Genomic DNA, 20,357 nt, shown 5'->3' on the forward strand with positions numbered 1-20,357 from the left:
TTGCCTCTTCAAGCCAACTGTGTGAAATTCTGGTGTGGCCCCTTCCCCTCCTGGCTCTCCCTCCCACAGCCTGGCCCCCTTGCCTCCCTCTCTCTGGCCTTTCAGGGCTGGTAGCACTGAGGCTGCCGTAGCCTACGCAGGGGGGGTCACATTGTCCAGTCCTGGACTGCTCCGCCTGCAGCTTCTCCTGCTGTGACAGGCAATAGGACACCCTCTGCCCCTGTGTCTTCTGGGGTAGGCTTGGCACAGAAAGGGGATTTGAATCCTCCACGGCTGTCTCTAGACTCATGAACAAATTATTGCTGCATGGAGCATGGTGGGGATCCCTGGGTCCCAGGCACAGTTGCAGAAAATTTAAACCCTGCCACCTGGCTCTATTTGGTCTGGAAAAGTCCTACAAAATTAGACCAGAGTGTTAAATACAGATCCGAAGCTTGCTGTTGTGTTGCACACCTGTAACCCCAATACCTGGGAAGCTGAGGCAGGAGGAGCATGAATTCAAGTTCAGGCTACACGGTGAGACTCTGTCTCCAAAAGAAGAAGAAGAAGAAGAAGGTGAGGCGGAGGGAAATGGAAAGGCAGCCTCTGGGATTGTACCTGACTCAGCAAGAATAATGTCAAGTCAGAACCAGACAACCTTTTACCAGTTTGAAAGAATTTCCTCTCTTGGCCCAAGGCCCACTTTGTTAAGCCGTTGGGAAGAATTCCTGCATTCAAGTGAGCTATTACTTCAAAATACAAAGCAACACTCCTGCAAGATCAAATTTAGGAAATGTTTAATTGAGTCTCTAAGGAGGCAGGAGGAGGTCCAGAGTCTCTCATTTGACTATGTCCAAACTGCAAAGAACAATCCAGAAGAATTGTTTCTTCTCACTAACACAGAACTCACAGTGATGAACAGGAGAAAATTCCTTCTGAAGGCCATTTAACACGAAGGGCTTTACATAAAAGTGCTAGACTGTGAGCCGGGAGCTCACTGATTCAAAGCTTTGGGGCCTGGTGCAAGGATGCAATCTGAAAACACGTCTTTGGCCACGGCAGGACTTCCTGACCAGCATCCTACAACAGGAGTCTTACAACAAGTGTGTATGGGGGGTGCGAGGGAGCACAGGCTGAGAACAACCCATTTTCCAGAGGTGCTTCCGGAAGGTTCTGTCCCTGGTTCAGTTTAAAGCTGCAAGTTCTCTTGCAGCTGGAAGAGAATAGCGAACTTAATAGAATCCCTAACGCTGCTAACAACCCTCTGCTACTGAACTGCTTTAAGTAGATATTATGGTAGGAGAGAGCCAAATAGCGCGACATCACCCTCATTCGGCATGCAGCCCAGCCAGACCGTTTTACGGCCAGTACCATTGTTCCTCCACACCCCAGGTTAGCTTTAAATTGCAAATGATACCCTGAAAAGAAGTGGGGGGGGACGTTCTGTTCTTTTCTTCTCTTCTCTTCCTCTCCCTTGCTCTCTTCTTTCCTCTCTCTATCCCCCCCCCCCAAAAAAAAAAAAAAAAAAACCCGATCCTCTCGGAAAGAAAATCATTTTAGGCCATAAGGAAATGAAAGTCACTGTTAATGCAGCTCGGACCGTGGCAAATGAAATACATCACGGAGCTGAGAGCTGTTTTATTTTGGAGCTTTGGAATGTGGTCCACATGAGAACATAAACAATGCGGAATCTGTAGGAATTAATAGGCCGGGCTTGACATATTTCTCTTTGTTTGAGGCCAAACAGGCGAGGACTGCTGTGTGGGAGGAGGAGGAGGAGAATCTTATTTGATTAAAAAAAATCCAATAATTCAGTTGATAGGAGGAGTGTGTGGCCACCCCTCTCTGTACCGGCCTGAAGAATCAATGGTCGACGGCCATCCACCTCCTAAAGTCACTTCACTGGCCGTGATCAAAATGCTTATTTAAAAAAGAGAGAGAGAGAGAAGAAGAAGGGGGGGCGGGGGAGGTGTCACAGGATTGTTTGCAAGCTGCAAAGTGCTTCCGTGGCTGACACAAAAATGCTGGGAGCTGGGAACCTATTCCCAGGCAGAGGCCCTCTCTGTCACCTTGGTGGGTGAATAATTGTGCCGTTTGCATAGGCCCTGTCATCAGCAGCAGGAATGAGGGGGCCCCAAGGACCGCCCTGGCAGCGCGGGTGTTGCACCAGCAGAGTAAATTAAAACACGGATTAGAGCAAGTGTGATTGGGGGTGACAAGCAGGGCGGACGCAGCCGTGGAGCGAGCGCCTTACCCATATGGTTCTAGGGAAGCCTGCGCTGCTCGCCCGCTCTCCCCAGCCTGCTCCAGCTGCCTGTCAGGAGGGGGCACTTAGGAGGCCTCAAGCCATTTTCTGGAACTGGGAAAATTAGTTTCTCTATTCTACAAGTTCAGAAACATCACCAGCTGTGCCCAGGTACTCCAAGTCTCTGCGGCGGTATACTGGCAGGATACGTTTGCCAGCCTCAACTGAGGCTTCCCCAGAAAGGCAACCCATTGATGGGCTCACCCACACCTTTTGAATTACTTGCTTTGAATTTAGCAAAGAGACTTGGAGGGGGCCCAGGCATGGAAACTGAGATAGAGATGGAGCCAGGACCAATAGGCTTTTATGTGGGCGGATCCTTACATCCATGCTCAGGAAGGCCTGGCCAGTCTTATTAGCATGTACCAAGGTCAAAGGTGCAGTAGTTGTTCGTCCATGCCTGTGTGAATGGTTGAGTAGAAGACACCTTAAGATGTTCAGGAGGGTCCTATGGGTCAGTACAATTTAGTCCACTTTCCTTTTCTAAGTCATTGCCGTAGGGCAGAGTTCTGTCTCCGAGAAGTGCTACCTCCCCTGCGTGTGTCAGACTGCATCCCAACGTGTGTCAGACTTCAGACTCTGAATAGGCTTGATCAACACTCCCCGTTCTACCAATGAGGAAACGGAGGTTAAGAAAATGTCAATAATTTGCCTGAGGTCACGTGCATATAAGAAACTCTCTTCACCTCCACGGTGATAAAGGGTGTCATACATAAGTCTTGAACATAGTCCACTCAACTTGGTACATAGGAATCTTGTGTGGCTACATTTCCATAGATCAAAGGGCAGGAACTCACGTGGGAGCCCTTCAGCATCACAGTTTCTACCTGGTGGATTGCAGCCCTCCAGAAGCCCAAGCCTGCAGTAAGACAATAAGGAAATACCCTGAAAGAGTTTGCTTAGAGGAGGTAAGGACTGAATCTTCCAGACTCAACTACTGGAATCTCTGGAGTCATGTCTGTTGCCCCTTGGAGATCGATAAGGATTCCACAATGCTCAAAGATGGATTTGTGATCATTCTCAGATTCTATCCAAAACATCACCTGTGTGCGCGCGCGCACGCACACGCACACACACACACACACACACACACACACACACACACACACACACGGGTGGGGGCGGGGGAGGGCTCTGCCTTCCTGCTTGCTCAGGACTAAAATTTCAGAGATTGCTCTGCTTTTGTTCCGTTCGTATTCCATGTCTGACCTGTCAGCAAAGCGCAGTAACCCCTCTGCTGCTGCTACCAGGCTGCTATTGTTCCTCATATGGGTCATGATCAGAGCCTTCCTCCCAAGTCTTTTGCTTTTTGCTTACCTCTCTATCACAGCCTGTGGTTCTCAACCTGTGGGTCATGACCCCTCTGGGGGATCTAATGACCCTTTCACAGGGGTTGCATATCAGAGATCCTGCGTGCCAGATATTTACATTATAATTCATAAGAATAGTGAAATTACAGTTATGAAATAGCAACAAAATATTTTATGGTTGGGGGTCACCACAATGTGAGGAACTGTATGAAAGTGTCGCAGCATTAGGAAGGTTGAGAACCACTGGTTTAAATGAATCCAGAACCCCAAAGACTTCTCACATCACTCAGCAAAATTCCTTAGTTACTTCTGTTTCTCCCCTTCATATTTTTGTGTTTCACTCTTGGTGAACTACACACACACACACACACACACACACACACACACACACATGCACGCACGCACACTAGTGTATATATACCATGCATCTGACACATGTCCTCTGCACTTGCTGATGACCCCTATGCTGGGGCCTGCTCTTCCTCTAATGGTTCATATCATTGCTTCTTACCTCGGGGTCTCTTCGGTACTACTTCATCAGGGAGGTTGTCCTTGGCCCTTCTGAGAGAGACAGCATTTCCTTCCCATAGCCACTCACTTTCTCCCGGCATGCTTCCTGTCCCTTGCTAGCGTTGTCACCTGGAGCCTAGTCCTGGACTTTATCTGTTTCATCTGCTACCGTATCCTAGGACTTGATCAGGGCCTCATTCATAAAACGTACCCACGAAAACAGAGTAGCATGCGAAAGCCACGCTGGTTACCCACACAGCTGCAGTCTCGCCACCAGGAAGCGGTCTCTCTTCTTGTCTCTCTTCTTCTTCGTCCCTCTCCTTTCCTCCTGCGAAGTCATTTGCAGCACTCCTGCAGGTCAACACACAGGCAGCTCCTGTCCCCAGGTCCTTTGCCTTCAGATCCCTTTCTCCACACTTGACCCAGCCTTTCTTCCTAGCTCCCCTGGGCCACCCTGGAGTTGTCCCTGCTTGCCCGAGTGGCTACCAGATACCCACTGACTTTGCCTGTGTGGTTTTCATGTTCTGGTATGTACTTCCCCATCCTGCCACCCCCAACATCCATCCCCCTTTCCTTTGTAGCTCTTGTTCTCTTCCTGAACTTTCCTTGTGCTTAAGCCGATGTAGAATAAATCCCAGGTAGATACACCCAACCTCATTCTCCATACGAGCTGCCATTTCAAAGCCTCCGGGGTACGTCAACCCCTGGAGATGGAGATAACAGTGAGGGTTCCAGGCTGCACTTGGGCCATCTGGAAAACCCCCTCTAGTTGCTTTTTTTTCTTCTTTTGTTCTTGGACAGGAAGAAAAAGCTCAGAAGGTTCACTGACCAGCCAGGGCACCTGCATGGCAGCAGCGGAGCTGGGAGACAGCCATGGGAGCTCGTGTGTGTGTGTGTGTGTGTGTGTGTGTGTGTGTGTGTGTGTGTGTGCTCTCCGTGTCTGTCTGTGTGCACACATGCATGTAGTTTGATGTAACCTGCAGCAGGCAGTTTGTGTGGACCCAGACAGGCAGCTAGGGTGTGTGTGGTGAGGGTGGTAGCCTCTCAAATTAGAGATAAAGACCTGGTATGTGAAACTCCTCTCTGCCTGCTCACCCTTTGCTGCCTGAACCACAGAGCTGGGATTCTCAGGAGAGATGGGATGGGGTCCTCCATACTCCCTTCAGGCAATGTGGAGGGAGAAGGAAGCCCTGGAAAACAAGAAGAGCCCATGCCACTTCCTGCAAGAGGGCCAGGCTAAGCCTGGCTGAATGATCCACACGACCTGGGCAGTATTACTGTTTTCTAACTCTAGATGTCTAAACTTTCGCCTTTGGGTGTCTAAATAAAAAAAAAAAAACCTACAGTAATTTATTGAATTAAAATATATTTGTGGTGTGGTGGTGGTGCACCTTTAATCCCAGCACTCAGGAGGCAGAGGCAGGAGGATCTCTGTGAGTTCGAGACCAACCTGGTCTACAGAATGAGTTCCAGGACAGCCAGAGCTACACAGAGAAACCCTATCTCAAAAAACCAAAGGGAAAAAATAAATATATTTAAATATATTTGAACACCCAAATGTGGGCTGGAGAATTGGCTCAGTGGGTAAGAGCACTTGTTGCAAAGGACCCAGGTTTGATTCCCAGCACCCATAGAGGGATTCCCAATACTATGGAGGCTCATCATCTCCTCAGACACCAGGCAAATGTGTGTGTGTGTGTGTGTGTGTGTGTGTTTTCTGTGTGTGTGCTCTGTGCATGTGCTATGTGTGTGTGCACACGTGTGTGTGCTTTGTGTGTGTGTGCTCTGGGTGTGTGGGGGGTGCTCTGTGTGGGTGCTGTGTGTGTGTGCTCTGTGTGTGTGTGTATGTGTGTGCTCTCCATGTCTGTGTCTGTGTGCACACATGCATGTAGTTTGATGTAACTTGCCAGATGGTCCAACCATACCTGTACAGGTGTCTCTTCTAGTCCATGACTCAGTGCAGGTATGTGTTTGGTTGTCATGTCTGTTTGTGGGTGGATGGGAATGGTACACAGACTTTTTGCAGGCAAAACATTCATACACATAAAATAATAAAAAATAAATCTAAAAAAAACCAAAATGCTTGTAATTTATATAAATATAGAGACTTTGCCCTAGTCCCATCCACCCACAAACAGACATGACAACCAAACACATACCTGCACTGAGTCATGGACTGGAAGGGACACCTGTCCAGGTATGGTTGGACCATCTGGCAAAATCAAATCCAAACCCCATTAGATAAAAGAAATCTCATCGAGGTTAAAGTAGCTGTGGTTGGACCTGCATTGTTCCTGTGTGAGGAAACATGGAAGCCGTTCCAGGGAATCCCCACCCAAGAAACTACCCAGTGGGGCTGGAGGTGTGCAAGTGACTTGGAGAGCAAGGGGCTTGGAGAGCAGACCTACTGTGTGCCTGCACTATGGGCACCAATGTTACATGCACAAACACCAAAGCAGCCGAGATAAAATGTGAGGAGGGCGGCTAAGGGGAATGCTTCGAATTACTTTAAATGTCTGTCGCTTTTCTGTACATTTGTAATGACTTCCAAACAGAAAGTTAGAAACCAGACAGAGCTCATTATTCAGAATTAGAGTGTTTTGTATCAAATTAAAAAGGGAACATGATTAAATGGGAAGAAAAGACTAAAAATAGAATCGGACACATACTTAGTAAGTCATCACCGGGAGGAGCAAGCTGGTGGTGGTGTATTTCTGTTTGTTTTATGCTTTATTTATTTAGATCTTTTTACTTTTTTACTGTTTCCAAGACTGTCGAGGTTCCAGTGGTGAGAATGTGTCCTATAGCATCAGGAGCCTTTGGAAGGCTGTGAAATGTAGCTTGCTGGGTGTCTAGGTGTTTCAAGACAGGGGTCTCTTTGAAGCCCTTAGTGTTTCAGAGCCTCACATGTTAATTGTATGCAAAGAAATAAAACACTTAAGCAAACTTCAATCTAAGGAGATTTGCATAAAGGATTAGGGCTCAGTGGCCCTCTAAAATACTCTTCCCTCTGAAAATGGGCGTGCTGTGTTCTCAGACCCCCCCTCAATTTCTTTGTGTTCGCACGGAGGTCGGTTTAATCCGGCTTTCATCAGACGCACCTTCTCACTAAACCTTGCAGGCCTGTGCTTAGGGAGGCGCGATCACTCTCTCCCCAAACTGAAGGGGGCTTTCCTTTCATTAATTTCTCTAAGAAGATTACCCAGCCCTTGTTTGTTGTTGTTGAGGCAACTAATTTGCCTAAAGCTCTTTGTTTTTCCAACTGGTTTACACTTTAATGCCCTTGATTGAATTCCAGCAACAAGGGATCAACTTGACCAGGCATCTCTCTTCAGGAAGAGAACAAAAGGAAAAGAAAGAAACTTGCTTTTTAATCAAGGGCCTGATGCATATACATACACATATAAGCGTGTATGTGTGTGTGTGTGTGTATATTATATATACACCAAAATATATAAATATATTTGCATACCAAAATTATTTGTATATGCCAAAATCAGACCCATGGTTAAGAGATATTTACATATTTATTCAGCCATTTAGAAACTTTTCCAATAGAGTAGCCCTAATTGACCTATCACCCAGACCTTGTTTCCTTCCTAAAGTCAGGGGACTTTATACAGTTGGGTGTCTGTAACCACTATAGCTGAAACAAGGGGAGACAGGCACCACAGCCCCACCTCAGTGGGGTGGACTTCCCAAACTTTAGCTCAGACTGTCTTGGTCTTCCCTGCTTATCCCTAGATTCTTTCTTATCCTTCTTGTCCTGAGTAGTCTGGGGACAAAGCAGTTGGCAGGTATTGTCAAAGAACTTGATTGGACCTGATTTGTCTGTACATTCTAAACTATGGTCCTGTTTAGAATTCACTTTGTTTTTTTTTTTTATCTGGGGTAATTGTATGGGAGCTAAGCAGTAAGCCCCTTCATTCGGATTCACAGCCATTTAAGCATTTGTGCCAGTTAATTAGCATAATTGGTTTGTTTAATTAGCATGAGGCCTGCTGGCCGCTCTCATACTGGGTGCCTCTATTTACTTGGAGATATGGGTACTGGGCACCCTGAGGACACCAGCCTGCTGCTGGGGGTTGAGAGCTGCCTCTGAGTCTCTGGAGAGTTTCCCCCAGCATTAAGTACCTTGAAGATTGACCCTTGAACTTCCTAAGCCAAAACACTATTGATATTCTGCACTTTGTCAGGAAAAAAGAAGATGGCGAACAGGCCAATAGCCCGGCTGCTGGCTCTGGGGGAGGTGACACTCAGCATGGGGGCTCCTGGCAGCTGAACCAGCAGGCTCAACAAACTCAGAGGCGGGGAGGCCCTGCAAGCCACCTCTGAAGGCAGCGGGGGACTGGGGCATGCGATTGCACTGATGATTGGCCACCCTTGACGATTTTCTTCTCCCGTGAGTGTGGTAGATGACAAACTAATGGCTATGCTGAGAGCAATTATCAAGCGCCTACTGTGTGCCGAGTCATCTATCCAACAGAGCCTCGGAGAAGATGTGAATGGGGAATTCAAATCATTCTGCCCTAGCGACACAGCTTCTCCACTAGAAAAAAAATAACAGGAGACATCTTGAGAGAATCAATGACAACAAAACCTTGTGTCTCTGGTTCCCCTCTAGAGATGATGGTGGACAAAGCTTCCAATGGCATTTTAGACCAGGTTCTTTAAAAACTGGGGGATGTTTGGAAGAAAGATGGTTTAAAGCACCCGAACAGAAAGAATCCGAATGGGTGGTTTTGGTTGGCCCAGAACTACTCTTAAGGAGGAGGTGGGGTGGGGGTTGGGGTGAGGGTAAGGAGGGTATGAGGTGGGGGTGAGGGGGTGCAGGATTCTGCATCCCTGAAATGTAAATCTGGGCAGAGCAGCTTAGGTCTCAACCAGGCAGAACTTGAAAACACGTGTATTTAAAAGGCTCCTGGAGTTAAATAGCTTCAAAGACCCCCGGGAGGAGGGCCTGAAGTCATTTGAAATCTGGTTCTGGTGATCTGAGTTATTAAAGGAATCCACAATAGCCAGTTAAGGGTAGATTTTGTCGCGTTGGGTGGGATAGAAATCACCTACTCAGATGTGTTTTAAATTGTGATTATACTTTTTGCTTTTCTTCCTTAAAAGAAATCCAGTGTTTTAATTCCTATTCTATTGAAATTCTTCTTAATAGAATTTAGCTGAAGGTTCAAGGTGAACTATAGTTATTTTAGACAATAATAGGGTTTTTATTTGTTTGTTTTTCTTTTTGGTGTGTGTGTGTGTGTGTGTGTGTGTGTGTGTGTGTGTGTGTGTGTATTTCAAGACAGGGTATCTCTGTGTAGATATCCTGGAACTCACTCTGTAGTCCAGGCTGGCCTTGAACTCAGAGATCCACCTGCCTCTGCCTCCCAAGTGCCAGGACTAAAGATGTGCACCACTATGCCAGGCCTGACAGTAGCGTAATTTAATAAAGTGTACCTGTTTGTTACTAAGGTGAGTCTTGGTGTCGGTTTAACAATCTAAATTTAATATAGATTTGTTTGTTTGTTTGTTTGTTTGGGGTGTTTGTTTTCAGGAATGGTAGCTCACACTGATAATTCTAGCAGCTGGGAAGCTAAGTCACTTGGGAGGATGGCAAATTCTAAGCCAACTTGTGCCGCGCAGGAATACTCTGTCTCAAAAGAAAGTACTAAATTGGACCCTTTTTGAGAACTATGAGTTTGACTCCCATGTTTTTTGCAACTTATTATAATGTTGGACTAATAAAATCAAGAGGTATGTCCAATTTCACATGACAATGACCAGCAGAGGCTAAGGACTCATTATCCACCAAGTGTCCTAAGTTTAGTGAGTCATTGAACACAGGAATAGTGAAGCTAGAGCTCAGTGCATTTGAAAACACATGTGTGGAAGGTGGGTTGAGACACAGGCTGAAGACACTAGCAACAGGAGCCACATGTTTTACTATTCAGTGACCAACTTTTGGAAGGGGACTGCTTGGGAAGGTAACATCCTCATTTATCGCTTTTTCAGGTTTAATGTGTGTGTGTGTGTGTGTGTGTGTGTGTGTGTGTGTGTGTGTGTGTGTGTGTATCTGTGCATGCCTGTGGAGGTCAGAAGAGGTCTTGGTTCCACTGAAGCTGGAGTTACACATGGTTTGAGCTCTCCACATGGTTTCTGGGATCCTAACTCCCATCGTCCGGAAGAGCAGGAAGCACCATTAACCACTGAGCATCTCTTTATCCCCAACACTTGCATTTATACATTTTTCTTCCATCCTCATTTCCCCATCAAAGACTTCTCACCATCTCTCTATCTTGTCCAACACCATAATGTAGCCCCACCTCACACTAGTTGCCAACCTGAGCGAACTCAATACAAAGGTGACCACTCACAGGCCAGTGTCTGACATCTTGAAGCGGAGTAAGCACAGAGGCACGTGGAATCTCCAGGGTCAAGCCTCATCGTCATTTTCTCACCCAGAACATTATTTTTGGTGACAGTGGTGACACAGGCTGAACACACTTGTCAAGAATGTTCCTGCCAAAACTCTTCCTGCTTGGGCAGCTCATTCACTGGGGACAGACTAGCAAAGGAGCCTACGGTGTGGATTTCAGTTTTGATGCGCTGGAGAGCGAGTGTCCTGACAAATAGGGTACTGAGATCCTGACATCTCTGGGTTCACCTGACGTTGCTGATATGAGACAATATTGATGACAAAGGTTCCAAACTTGGCTCCACCCTAGAATCATCTTCAAAATTAATGTCGATAAGTACATTTTTAAGCAGCACTTAGGATTGAACCCAGGGCCTTGTTTCTGTTAGGTGAGCATTAATAATTTTTCTTACTTAATACTAATTAAATAAATAATTTTGAAAATGCAAATACTTTAAAAACATTCTCCACGCCCAGGCCAAGCTCCCTACTAATTCAGAATTCCTGAGGGGCTAAGGCTTTCCTAGGGCCACCTTCCTAGGAGTGGCATCCTAATGCTTAGGTACCACCTTTTGGTGGTACCCTCTGGTTCTCCACAAACAAATGAATTCTGTCAGTTAATGATGCCGAATCCAACTGCCTAATTACCCAGATATTGTTAGTGACCTGCCGTTTCCTCCAGGACACCCAGTTTCCTTACAAAAGCCCCGGTGTGGTGCTCTTAACTGCCACCCCCTCCTCCTCTCCCTCCAATGATTGAACTCCCAGGCATAGGGGCCTCCCTTTATCTCCTATTTAAAACACAAGCAATGGCTGAAATTCATTTTCAATTTATTTTCCAATCATACGATAGGGATGATTGTGTGGAATCTTCTGGCTGGAGGAAGGTTGGTGAGGCTGGCTCGGGAAGAGGCCCCAGAGCTCCGGGGGTAGTCTGCAGGGAGCAGTTAATCGAATAAACTAATCTTCACTGTGAAGATTAACTCACGCTGGCTGCAGCAACCTGGGCGAGGGGAATGCAAATAGCAAGGACCTCCAGGTGCTTGGGCCGGCAGTCTGGGATCTCCGCGTCTCCCCCTCCCTTCCTGCCCACTCCCTTGCTCAGCTCAAACTGGGCAATGTGAGAATGCAGAAGTGTCCACTGGTGCAGAGTTGAGTCATGGCAAGCCACGGTGGGGTGTCTTCTTGGACCGTTCATGCCAAGCTTCGTCTAGCTACGGGGATCCTGGGGGTGTGCTTGAGGTAGCTGCTACTTAGGGATTGAGGCTTCGGTTCAAAGCAGCCTTGGTGGTGGGTAAACTACCTGGCTTAAGGAGCAGATCTTCGAAAACACCCTTTGATCCCCTCTGCCAAGGTGGGCAGGCAGGCCACATTGGGGCTACGTGCCATCGTGTCTGAACACAGTCTAAGCATGTTCTCAGCCCTGCTGATGATTGGGATCTAGCCTGTGCTGAGAGGTTCTAATGGTCTGGAGACAACACCCCTTTCTCCTCCCAGAGCAGCCCCACCCCCACCCCCCATGTGCTTAGTATCTGAATGCTCATCCTCTGGGGTCTGTGAGTTCCTATGACACTCCACCTCTGGGAGCAAGTCTCACTCTGACTGGAGAGAGAGTAAGAAAAGGCAGTTGGGGGGTGTCTCTGGAGGGGCCAGTGTGCTCCCTGGAGTTCTCAGGAAGCCAGGGAAAAGTCTTAGAGATGCTGGGTTTTCTCACCCAGTTTTATTCATGGAATCTAAGAATTAGTTCTGAATGGCTGACACAGAGTAGGGGGTGAGGGACACAGGGGGTGGGGAGCTCACAGGATTCACAGTAGCTTATGGCTTCTCAGACTTGGTCTCTGTTTCCAGGAGAAGGCCTGGTGCCATTCACACATCTTGGTTTGAATGAGATGTCTCCCATAGTCTTGGATACTTGAATTCTTGGTTCCCAGTTGGTGGTGCTGTTCAGGGAGGCTTAGGAGGTGTGGACTTGCTGGAGAAAGTGCGTCACTGAGGACTGGGCTATGAGATTAATGCCATTTCTATTTTACTGGCTTCTTCCGACTTGTCATTCAAGATGCGAGCTCTCGGCCTTTGATCTGCAGTCCTGATTCTAACTTTCTTCTCTACGTTGTCTTGGTCACGGTTTTATCACAGCAACAGAAGATTAACCAGCGCACATATGGATCCCACCTGGGTCAGACGGTGGAATGGTTAGAAAGGGCGTGTGCCCGGTGAAGGATGTTTTTCAAACCTCAGATTCACCTACAACTGGCTGTGATGTCAAGAAAGTTTTGGAACCAGGGGAGCCAGGAGTCAGGATTGATCACACAGGGCTGTTTTGGGCCAACTAGACAGACACAGTGGACGCCACGAGCCCAGTGTCTCCCTGTTGTCCTCTAGAAGCTTCTGTTGCTTGCTCATGTTTTCTCTTTCATCCAGCCTGGCTTTCTATCTGCACCACCAGGCATGTCTCACCCCCAGGCCCTGGCCCAAGCCTTTTCTTTCAGGAGGGCTCCTGACCCTGGCATCCCCGTCAACATACTGGCTGATCTTTAAATCAGGATGAAGTTCCCTACCTCCAACTGGACAGCTGACTCTCTGTTGCCAGAGTTCCTAAAGTCTCTGGACTTGGTGCAATTTATGTAGGAAAAGACTCCTGGTTAAGAGACTAGAATCTCTGGCCTGAACTGAGCCCTAATATCCCAGCTGGGCCAGGTCACTCTCTCAGCCAAGGGAGCACCCGAAAGGTGGTCTCACCTCAAGACGTGCTAAAGAGGTAAGTGCTCTAATTAGCTGTTTAATGAGATACTGTGAGTTTCCTCCCAGAATCCCGACCGCCCCTGTACCTCATGAGCCATGTGGTCTGCCAGCTTTTCGGAATTAGCGTCCTTTCTCCTGTTCTTCGCTCTCTTTTCTAAGCATGCGTGCTCTAGCACTTTGGTCTTCCCTGACATTTTGGGCTTCCTTACTTTCTCTGAAGACGCCTCTCTGCCACGTGGCTGCTGGTCCACAGTGTGTGTGACCTCCAGACCGGCTTGCACAGCAGGGCTTTTCCCTCTCTCCCCAGTTCTCCAGGCAGCACCTAATGTTTACCGCTGGCCTGCCCTGGGCTCGCTCTTTTAAACACCAGTAAGACTGCCCTGGAGCTTCCAGTTGAGCCAATTCTAAATTCCTTTATTAAAGAGACTGAGAGTCCCCAAGAGGGGACTCAGCTCTCACCTGTGTCCGTGTGCCCAGGACCACGGAAGCTGATGCTGTGTGAGCATGCTGGGGCGTGTGCCTTGTGTGAGTGTGCCATGTGCCTTGTGTGAATGTGCCGTGCCGTGTGTCTTGTGTTAGTCCACTGCTCCCTTGGGAAAAGAGTCTCTCATTTTCATTTCTGAAAATGTATTATCGAGCTCCCACACATTCAGACTAGAGCCATGGCATCCTTCACGGCTAAAGCTGGCTTTGCGTTGACCGGCATTACCCACCTGTCGCAGTTACTGCTCAGTTACTTAGTTACTCAGTATTGTGAAGAGACACCATGGCCAAGGAAACTTCGAAAAGGAAGTTAGCATGTCCAGAGTTTTGTGTCCTAGTCGATCCCAGATCCACTACAGACATCATGCCCTTCTTGCTGGCATGGCGAGTCTCTGCAGTCCAACCCTGAACCTGCATTACCCAACTCACTTCACACTCCATGTCTGCTCACATCTGGCCGTTCACATTCTCTAAAAGCCTGCACATGGCCTCTCTGGCAGGCTGTTCCTTGGCCTGGCCTTTTCACTTTGCCTCTCCTCAGCCCCAGAAAGAGTCCTCCACCCCCTACAGCTGCCTCCCATGGCTGCCTCATGGATCTTCACCAACTCCTTCAAGTGCTGCTGCTACTGCTGCTGCGCCCCGTCCCCTTTGGGGCAGTAACTAAGGGACTCCATGCTGGTGTTAGTTCTGGGTGCAAGTCGTGGCCCTGCTATTTCTTGCCTATGACATTAGTGGAGTCACTGAGGATATTCAGAGATGGAAAAATGGAGATAATCCTCCCCGGATTATTTAGCAATTTAATGGAGAGAGTGCTTTGAAGAGCCTGGCTGTGGGCCCACACTTAGTGAGAACACTTTAGTGATCATTGTCTTTTCTTCCGTCCCATCAGTGGCTCTCAACTCCGACATCAGAATCTCCTCGTGACTTTTTAAAAAAACACGCTCTTAATTGGTGGCGCACGCCTTTAATCCCAGCACTCGGGAGGCAGAGCCAGGCGGATCTCTGTGAGTTCGAGGCCAGCCTGGACTACCAAGTGAGTTCCAGGAAAGGCGCAAAGCTACACAGAGAAACCCTGTCTCGAAAAACCAAAAAAAAAAAAAAAAAAAAAGAATTACATCACTTCCCCCTCTTTCCTTCCTCCAGGCCCTCCCATGTCCACTCACTATCAAGTTGACAGCCTCTTTTTCTTGGGTTATCATTGTTATGTATATGTATGTATGGCACATATATACCCACATACACACACACACATATTATACATGCAAGCATACATTACGTATATGTATATGTATATACACTGACTGAGTCTGTTTTTGTTATTTGTGTGTCTGATTTCAGAGCTGACCACTCTGCACTGGACAGCCAATAAGGATCTCATCCCTGGGAGAGTCTAATTCTCCCTCTTGTAGTCATCATTAGTTGCTTGTAGTTCTTTGTCCAGGGCTGGGACCATGCGAAACTTCCCCCTCCGCATTAAAATGTCTATGGATGCTGCCATTGTTCCAGTCTGGTCTATGCATCCATTTCTAGGAGAGACTGCCTCACATCAGACTTCCTGGTATTCTGGCTCTTACAATCTTTCTGAGCTACACATGCAGGAGCTGTGATGTATGATCCATTAGGGCTAGGGTCCTGAGCATAAGGTAAGGTTTAGAATGTACTATGTAATTATGCTGGTCTAGCAAAGTGGCAGTAGTAGATTCTTTTCCAAGGTCTATGGCCTCACTAGTCCTGGCATAGCTTTCCAGTACCTGGCATGACTTCCCTCCAGGTGAGTGGGCCTTAAGTCTGATCAGACAGGTGGTGGTTGCCACCAACCTGTGAGTGCCACTTACTTCAAGCATGTCTTGCCATGCGGGTCATTGTCATAGTTCATATGGTTGCAACTGGGTAGGACTGTTTAATTGCTTATCTCCCTTGACAACTTGCTCAGTATTTTCTGGAACCATGGAAGCGATGCCATAGGAAAGAGGCTTTTGGGTCAGATCTAGGTCAGACTAACTGATTCATCCAAGTTCTGTGTGTGTGGTGTCTTCAACAAGAGGAGTCCAACTCCTGGCAGGCAACTAAGGGCTCACCAATAATCCACATTGTTTGGGGGAGTCACTTGGAGTACTATGACTCTCAAAAGGAGACTTTCTCAGGCCTGGTACTGGGCTTTTTGTTAGTCTCTGGCTCTTGTGGGGAGCATTGTCAGCCCAAGTGGCTTAACTTCCTCTCAGGGGTGTGTGTGTGTGCATTGTGTATAATTTTGGGTAAATGTAATGTAATATGATTCCTTGAGGCTTTATCAAACAACCTTGGTGTTACTTGTCTTTCATGCTCCTCGTTCTGTATTGACCTCACATATGTCCAGGGATTTTTGGATTTGATTGGTCTTGAGAGGGCTCTTGCATTAGTATTTCTAATTAATTAATTTTTTGCTTATTGTGGTAACATGTATATATATATATATATATATATATATATATATATCATAATGCTTTATCATTGTAGCATTTATCATTCATAACAGTAAAAGTCAAGGGCAGTAAACACGCCCATACTGTTGTACAAACTATCACCACTATCTCCACCCAAAGCCTTTTCATCATCCCCCAAAGAAACAATTAAATGATACCTTTCTTCCTCTTCCTTCTTGTCAGCTGCTGGGTATCCTCTTTCCCATTTTCTGTCTCCATTATTTTGCCTGTCTTAGGTACATCACAGAAGCAGTATTACGCAGTATGCCCTTCTGCACCAGCTTATTACAGATTATTTTCAGATCTGTTCCTATTGTGACACAGATAACATTTTTGTTCTCTTCTAAGGGAGAATAATATTCCCTTGTATGGACATACAGCACTTTGTTTACGCGCTTCTCTGCTGACACTTGATTACTTTCCATCTGTTGGCTATTGTAGACAATACTGTACCGCACATTAGCACACAGACATCTCCTTAGTCTCTGCTTTGGATTTTGAAAAAATTTACATCTAGGAGTAGACTTGCTGCATTGGTTATCTGGTAGTTCTGTGTCTAGCCACTTGGGAAGCCAGCCAATCATTTTCTACCGTAGTTCCACCACTGAAGTGAAATGGTGGAATAAAAGTTTCACCATTTTCATTCTGACCAGTGATACACATGCTCCAGTTTCCCACCTTCCGGCTAACATGAGCAACTGTCCTTTGTTTTTAAGTGGCAGCCCTGCTAGCAGAGGATAGTGACTCATTATGGCTGTTTGCATTTTCTTTCTTTTTCTTTTTTTCTTTTTTTTTTTTTTTTTGTTTCTCTGTGTAGCTTTGCACCTTTCCTGGAACTCACTTTGTAGACCAGGCTGGCCTCGAACTCACAGAGATCCACCTGCCTCTGCCTTCCAAGTGCTGGGATTAAAGGTGTGCGCCACCACCGCCCGGCTTGTTTGCATTTTCTTAATGGCTAGTCACGTTAGAACTTTTCTATGCATTTGTTGGCTACTTGTGTGCTGTCTCCTGAGATATGTCTATTTGAGTCCTTTGTCCTTTCCCCCTCCTTTTCTTATTTATTTATTTGTTTGCTTATTTATTTATTTGTTTATTTATTTCAGAGACTCACTATGTCTTCTAGATGACCTTAAACTTAGTGCTCTTTCCTGCTTCTGCCTCTCCAGTGCTGGGATTATTGGCATGCATTGCTATACCCAGTAACTTTGCTCTCTTTTAAGTTAGGTTGCTCATTATTTTACTGTTGACTTCAAAAATTCTTCATATATTCTGGACATCTAGTTCCTCATAAAATTTCTCCTGCACCATTGCTTTCTTAGTGGTATCGTTTGAGGCATCAAAGTTTTTAATTTTGATGAAGCCTTATTTATCTATTTTTATCTCATGGTGCTGCAGTCAGACACCTACAAGATGCAGCTAGACCAATGGGCAGGTGAGCGGAAGAAAGGAAGACATTGTTGTAGACAGCGGGGCGGGGGGGTGGGAGCAATTGCAGAGGGGCGGGGAGGGGGAGAATACTAGCACAGATGCTCCTGAAGATGCAAGGATCTACGCCTGCTGTCCCCGATCAGACAACACCCACACTGAGTGCCTGATAGGATTGGCAGCAGGAGCCTCCAGCTCAAGACACCTACTAAGAGGCACGCGACCTGTAAAGCATGGTTTCCAGTCAAGAGGAATTCACAACCTGGAACCCTCCAAGTTCACCAGCACCATTGGAGAAAATGAACAGATGGGCTCTAATTGCAGACCTGTTGTGGGGACATTGCTAACAAACACAAGTAGCAGTATACAGGGCTTTTTGGAACCGAATGTGACTTGGCAGCTGGGGACAGCAGTCTAATTACCAACATCTGAGTTTCTTGTTTAATGAAGGGGAATGTGGAAAACAGGCCTGCTTTCAGCAGCGGGATAGAGAACTATGCCAAGGCTGTGGCTTCATCACGTCCACATTCTCTCGGTGGCCACCGCTTCCCTGTCATCCAGGGCCTGTATTCCCTGCTTCCTGGATTCTAGTCCCACTTTGGGAGAGGCTTGGAATTCTGGAGCTTCTTGGGTATCAATCAAAGGCCAGTAGAGAACAGTAGACTATGGACATGTTGGTCCATTATAGTCATTTTTCTTCTAAAATCTAGTCACATTGACAGTCTGGGACAAAGTCATGTATAGCCTGTGACTGTCTACATTCTCTGACACTCTCCTATTTAACCTTGAGATATGCATGCCACAGTACACCAGTTTCATAGTTCATAGCTTTATGACAATACCCACGCAAGTTTATGTAGACTTGCTAATGAGCCTAATTCTTAAAAGAGCTCTGAAGATAGACATCGTTATGTTTGCTGGTTCACAGAGGAAGGGTTGTGCGATCCTGGGTGAGAAGCTGGCATCAGGGAGGGACTTGCCAGGTTCCAGAATGTGTGCTTTATACCCATGATCCCACTTAGGCTTCACAACAACTTCCTGAGGTGAATATGGTCACAACCTGTGTTTGAGACTCGAGGAAACGGAGGTTCAGAAGGTCAAGTTGCTCAGAATCGAGCGCTAGTGCTGTGCTGAGCTACAGTTGAGCTCAGGGTGGCTGTGTGGTCCTTTACCGGGCTTCAACCCATGAGAGCAAGCCTAGAGCATGGTAGGAATGTCGGGGAGCCTGGTTCTGTTTATGTCTTGTATCGTCACTGACTGTCTCATCACATGATTGGTTTAGGAGGCTCCATGGAAGAGCAGGGTAAAGCTGGCCTTAGAAGGATCAAACTACTTTTGCAGTTTAGACACTGAAAGCTTATGAAAGCAACCTCTCCTGCCAGGAACACATCCCGAGGGGATTGCACAGGTATGTGTGAAGCTTCCAAGGATCTACACTGTAGAGTTCTTACAAATCCTGAAGCTTAACATCGCCACATCTTGCCACAGTGACCCTAAGTCCTCTAAGGAAAGCATGCGCATGCTCCATTCTAGCCACCCCAGCCACCTCAGGCAGGTACTGCTTGATGTGAGAAGCAGTGTAGATTTGTGCTTCTCTGTTTCTTACTTCTCCCAATGGCTAGGCTGCCTTGGGAGAATGAGTGGCTGTAACTCAGGACTGTGGGGGGCACACATTACCCCAAGTTTCTCCTTATATTTCAAGAACTTAATACTGGGCATGGGAAGGGCTAAATACAACTTACCCCCTAACTCTCCCCCACCCCAGTTCCAGCCAAAGTTTGAATGATAAACTAAAGTTTGATTCAACTAAAGTCTCCCTGGGAAACCAATGAGCTACCTTGACTTACTTATAGAACATGGGTGAGGGGTGATCGGCAAAGGTGTGGATGACCCTAAAGCTGCCACACTGGAAGGTCTGAATCTGGCATGGGTGATGGCTTCCTCCAGTGGGACAGATGGAATTCCCTTCTTCCAGTCTACTTCAACCTATCTATTACAGTCCTTCCCTGAGACTTCGGGGTTAGAGGCGATGGAGAAAACCCTGAGTAAGTGAAGTTGTGAGTGAGTGTGTATTGTTCATATGGACTTGGCCGTATGGAGGACTCCAAGGCCACAGACCCATGGGAAATTGGCTAAGCTGATAACCATATGGGAAATTGGCTAAACTGGTAACCATATGGGCCAGGCTCAAGAGGAATGGCAAAGATTTCCTCCTGGGTCCAAGTAGGAGAGTGCTTAGTGCTTAATGCTTAGTCAGTATATACAATGAGTAGCAACTTTAGTTTCCTGCTCCTGGAAGTTTACAGTATGAGACCACAGGCCTACGGAGACCGCCTACTGAGGCTAGTTAGCCCTGCCCCATGCTCTACCTAATAACCAGGCTGTGGTTCCCTGTTTCTGTAGTAGTAAGTGCCTCCCATCAGAGGTAGCAGACCCCTGTCTGATCCTGGCTTTCCTACACTTGCGTCTGTCTGTCCTTTCTTTACTCCCTTGCTGCCCCTCATCAGGGTCCCAGGAGCCAAGCCTTCAGGGTCACAGCATGAGGTCATGTGCAATTAGGGCAGAATTGCGGATGCATGGCTGGGAGGAGTTGCTAGCCGCATAATCAGATGAGGGTCCCCATGCCCTCCTAGAGGGGACTGTAAACTGTTGACTAGGCCAGCTGGGATCCTTTACAAGCAGACCCAGCTGGGCTTAGGAAGACAGCAGTCCATCTTACTTTTCATTTGATG

This window comes from Peromyscus eremicus, chromosome 5 (assembly GCF_949786415.1).
Source record: "Peromyscus eremicus chromosome 5, PerEre_H2_v1, whole genome shotgun sequence".
Taxonomy (NCBI): Eukaryota; Metazoa; Chordata; class Mammalia; order Rodentia; family Cricetidae; genus Peromyscus; species Peromyscus eremicus.